The sequence below is a fragment of the Impatiens glandulifera genome, chromosome 3, assembly GCF_907164915.1.
Source record: "Impatiens glandulifera chromosome 3, dImpGla2.1, whole genome shotgun sequence".
In the NCBI taxonomy this organism is placed as follows: Eukaryota; Viridiplantae; Streptophyta; class Magnoliopsida; order Ericales; family Balsaminaceae; genus Impatiens; species Impatiens glandulifera.
In genome coordinates, this window is record NC_061864.1 from 36,523,641 (window position 1) to 36,529,640 (window position 6,000).

The window sequence follows — 6,000 nt, forward strand, 5'->3', positions numbered from 1 at the left end:
TTCGAGCATTGGTGGTTTGTCTCTGTAAGACATCCTGAACTCTTGTTGCTTGAGTATAGAGACTAGCTACTCTGATACAACTTGTTAGGATCGGGATCGACGAAGGAGACTGAGGGTCTTGCTAGGACGAACACTTACACAACACGTCGGTTGATACTAACCCTGTTAGAGGTTAATATCGGTCTCAATACTACATAAGATGTCACAAACTCTTGAATCGAGTTCAAGTGCAGAAATGTTTGTTTCAACTTGAAGCAACACACAAATGAATTGGACAACAATAGGAAAGTATGAAGTAGAGAAGAAACACAACACATGATTTATGGATGTTCGGAGATAAAGCTCCTACATCACCCCTTCTTCTCAAACGTTAAAAAGGATATTCACTTAGAATATTCAACATAGTTTAAAATACATCGAATAACTGAGGCTTATTTACTACTCATTTTTTACTTACAACACTCACTACTCACATAAAATAGATGAACTTGTAATACACTTAACACACGTGGAAATGCTTTAGACAGTATGTGAATAATGATAATGTGAGCCTTTTGATCCAGTTCTGAGTTCGGTTGTATCTCACTGTCTTGTGTATGGTTTCTGGTCTCAATCTGATCTCTTAAATAGAGAATATGACAACGGTCATATTTTCATCTTCAACGGATACTTGCATGGTAGCTCTTTGTTTCTTGATTCTGATTGGTTGATCATGGAAGTTCATCAGGGCATTTAATGCGCTTAATACTTCCCAATGAGTAGATAAACATGCATCTTTGTCTTCTACTGATTTGATCATCTAGAGTAAGTTGACAAATATCTGCTCCAAGTAGACTGTTGTTACACTTATACCAAAATAGGTATCTGAATATTTTGGTAGTCTTCTTCTTCCCAAAATATATTATTATAATTGTATTAAAATTACAATAATACAATTTATACGTTTGAAGGCTCCCTTCTATATTTTCCAAAAGTGTTTTGTATTGCACTGAAATAGAAACTACCAGTCGTTCTCAGTGTAGATATTTCTTATCATATGACTTGCTTGTCTCTTTGATTTGATCGGTCAAACCACATATCATTTTACAGATAGTCTTATGTCTTGTATAGTAGCTTAAAATTATACCAAGTAGTTTATCGGACAAGCCACCGGTTGCACCGTCTTTTTGATATCGGTCAACTAGTCATGCTGTCAAAGAGTAGAAACCAATTTCTCTTCCTGAGGTATAGTTGATAGGTTTACCGATCATGAAGCTGAGCCGCTTTTCACTGCCGATCCGATCCTATAATGGTTCTTTTGTAAAGATAGCCGAATAAAGAGTTTGTTTAGATGATCCCAGTTTGCGCAGCCTTTATAATATCGGTCAAACGGAATGCACGGTAAACTGATTCGTGCATTTCTTGCATAAATGATGGATTGATTAAGTTCTTTAGATAGTGAATTACTTACTAATTAACTATCTATTTTATATAACATTAAGTTTTTAAAGAGTGTGAAAAATAAGGTGAAAAAAAGGCTAGTATTGAAGCATCTATATCCAATACTTATATTCTTGAAGAAATATAAACATATGCTTCGCATTATTTTGAATCAAATGTAAATTGTAAACAAAGACAACCGCAAAGGAACACGGAAGGGTCATTGAACAAAAATCAACAATCAATTTCAATTTTCAATTATATAGGACGTGGAAGTGATGGTTCAAAGAGATTTATGACTAGCAACAAAATCTTAGTTGCTCACACATATGTGCTACTAAATTATCCATAGGTGGATCCTTATTATATGTATTGTACATTTCCCTTCATATTCCCTTATATGATGTGAACTATTTGAGTGATCTCAATATTATTCATGGTGAGTTGGATGAAATTGATGAAACTGAATTGATTGGAATCTCTTCAGAGGAAAGTGATCATCTAGAAACTAATTCGAATAATAGTACAAATAGTGAGGATGAAGATTTAGAAGGTGAAGAACAATTAGGATATGACATATTTTGAAGTTTTAGTTTGAAATGTTATTGCTAACTTAATTGTAGAGTATTTTTCTTAATATATATTGTTAAATTCTACAAGATTCTAATTATATTACATGAAAACAAGTCCTTGAACATCGGAGGTTTTATTGCTCACAAATTAGAAGAATAATTACTCAAAATTCCATTAAATTTGTATTAAAAATGACATTGACATTAAATATATATATTATTGCTGAACCTATTGCACTCTAGAGCCAATTCATTGGTAGTTTCTATGTAAATATGCATTTTGTTACTCGAATGTTAAAAAAAAATTACAAAACATGTCATTGGATATGCATTAAAAATGACATTGGCCTTCTTAATATTTTATTACCGTGAATATTACAATTTAGCTCTAAATTTATATTAATGCATATGTAGTTGCAGTACTCTTTAGTCCAAAATTATTTAGCGATATGTATTGTCTAATCCAAACATAGTTGTAGTCGAAATTTTTAATAAGGTCGTTAAAACTAATTTTTTTGCGACAAAATATTCCTCCCATGCATAACACTTAAAAAAAATTCATTTCCCCCAAATCCTTCTCTCTCCCAAACTGAAATAACCTCTCTCAATTCCAAACCATCACGCCTCCCTCTATCACCCTTCTCTAATGGTTGGTTCTCTAATGTCCACCCACATCGTAGAAGAACTTAGCCGCAAACCTAGTAGTAACACCGCCGAAGCCTAGCCAGAAAACTTCCTTCTCTCCCCGAAAACCCTAAATCTGAAATTCTCATTGATTGAAACACTCTCTAAACCCCAAATTCTACCCGACTAACAAGATCCCTCAATACTACCGAACCTTAGTTGCAAACCTAGCCCTAACCCCACCAAAACTCAGTCACAATGTAGCGGTATTCTAGCCGCACTAATTCTTCCTCGCTGGATCCTTGCCAAAAATCGATTCTTCTTATTAGAGGTATGATATGCATTAGGATTATTCAAGTTTTTAGTTATATTTTGATAGTCTTGTTAGAGGTATGATAAGTTTTCAAGGATTCTCAATATCTGATTTTCAATATCATTTTCAGTTTGTTTTCAATATTTGTTTTAACTTGTTTTTAGTTTTGTTTTGTGTGAGATATATGATTTTTCTTGTTAGAGACACGATATATTTTAAGATTATTCAAGTTTTTAGTTTTGTTTTGACAATCTTCTAAGAGGTATTATAAGTTTTAGGATTATTCAAGTGTTTAGTTTTCGTTTTGATAGTCTTGCTAAGAACTTGTTGAATCACTTAACTTGTTTTCAATATCACTTAACATGTTTTCAGTTTTTTTTTTGACAGTTTTGTTTTCAATATTTGTTTTGAACTTATTTTTAGTTTTGATTCAAGTGTTTTCTAGATGTATGATACTCACATTTAGATAAGATCAGGTTAAGAACATAGTATGATACTCACATTTGTTAGATGTTTTCTATCATTTCTCCTTTAATAAGAATAGCTATCTTGCAATATGAGTATCTTGGTTGAACAAGTCTACTTTTATATGATCTACATTGAGTTCTAATAGGTTTTTTATTTCATATTAGTTGAATAGAGTATCTTGCAATATGAGTATTTTGGTTGAACAAGTATACATTTATATGATCTGCATTGAGTTTTAATTGGTTTTCTATTTCATATTGGTTGATTAGAGTATCTTACAATATGAGTAGACACTCTCAAAGAAAGCGAAATCTAAGTGAATCTAATTATAAGAATCAGGCTAGGTATGATTTGGTTAATATAGTTATTTATGTCTTTACAAAGTTTGTTACTGATTGTAAGATGTACATGAACATGAAATTGGTGATAAAAGAACAATAAAAGACAAAGAGGTTCCAAAGACAAAAGCTTCATCTTTTAAATGTACCAAAATAGTATTATCCCCCAAAGAAAAATAACCCTCTTTAGGAGGAACAGTTCCAAGTTGAACTACTTCAGGATAAATTTGTTCTTTAAATTCATGTGCAGTCTTTAAATGAAAATTTTGACACTTTCCTAGAATTATGGACTAAGTTAGGGCAACAAACGATCCCAAACATTGCCACTCAAGACGGCTGATAGAGAAGGTTAGTGATTCAATATTTAATTTGATAATACGCTTCATATTCAAATTCAATTCATATGCTATTATCATAATGCTATTAATGTTATTAATAATAATAATAAAGATTTAAGTATGTTGAATTATATGTTTGGATAATTAATAGGTAGATTTAAGAAGGTTGAATTAAGAAGATTGAATTCTTTTAATGTTGTCAAGTGATTTAAATTCATGTTTATGTTTTCAAGTGGTTTAGTTTTATCACCAATATATGAGTTGTATAATGTTGTCAAATGCTATTGGAGAATGCACCATGATGGTTAAGATGGGTCTTGAGCTTCAAAAGCTGTAAGAAAATTAGAATTGTATATTGTTCAATACATAAACTACATAGTAAATCTAATTTCTCATTTTGTTGAATTTATACAGGTTTGCAGAAATGGAGATGGATGGATTTAAGCATAATTATAAACTATTTGGAAATGTCATTTTGTGTAAAATTTGGCATATTTTTGTTAATAATTTTCGTCATATTTATGGAACATTGTGTTTTGTAAATTTGTAATGAATTTATGGTAGTTTACTAACAGTTGATATAGGAATAATTTCAAATTGATGAATACAAACTTATTTTGGTTATTATTTATATACATGAATCATTAAATTCAATTGAATTACTATATTTGATTTTTTAAATAATGCACTAAACGTTGCAAAAATTATGTAAATTTAATGCAAAATTTAAAATTATATTATTTAGAATATGAAAATTGTGCATTACAAATAATGCAAATGAAGTTGTATCGGTTATTGTTAATATTGATGCAAAATTGTGAATAAGGTAATTGTAGGAATAGTTGTACTTTTCTCAATAATATAATTGTAGTTGCAAATCAATTACACAAGTATAGTACAAATAATAATGCTATAATATACAAAAATATAAATTGAGTAATATAAATAGAATTTCAAACGAAGTAATGCAAATCAAATTGCAAATATATTTGTAATTGATTATGCAAATTACAAATATAGATATTGCAAAGATTATTGAAATACGAAATTTAATATGTTATTGCAAAAAGTATTGCGTACAATAATTTTATAAGTCAATGCAATTTTTATTGAATGTACGTTTTCATATAAATAGTGTAGGTATTACAATAATTTTTAAATATATTTTTTACAGAAAGATGCAAATTTTATTACTTCCTTTTCATTTATTTGTTATATTAGTTATTGCAAAACATATTTCACTTCATAATTTTATACGTTATTATAGTTTATGTTGAATATATTTTTATTGTTAAATAGATTCATTTTATTGGAATTTCTATTGCAAAACATTATATTTATTAATAAAACATATATTGAAAATCCTATGGTAAATATATATTAACCATGGTTACTTACAATTGTAGAAAAAGTGGATTTTCTGGTATGCATCTGGATTTAGTGGAAATTATGTTGAAACAGTTAGTTTTAACACCATTGCAAATTTGCAACCATGTATTTGCAATGTATAGCGGTACATGTGAATGTGGTTGTAAAGTTCCGAAGTAATACTAAGACAAATGTTAAAGACAATATTTAATGCAAAGATAATTGCGGGGTACTTGTTGCAAATGAGCATTTTTTTGTAGTGATATATAATATATTTATTATATTTTGTGTTATTAATTATATAAGGAATAATAAGGAGAACAACGTTGAGGCAGCGACCTCGCACCTAGCTGGCATAGTGGAAAAAGAAAAGTCATGGTGGATGAGAAAAAAAAGGGCATGCTTTTCTTCTGTTTTGATCAAAACATATGATCAAATAATAGCCTTCACCTATTGAAAAGTGCTCAAAAATACAAACTTTAGATTTCTCTCTAAATGAGAAACCCAAATCGAAGTAGACGACAACCTAAAAGACGAATATTGCGAATACGACAAGCACG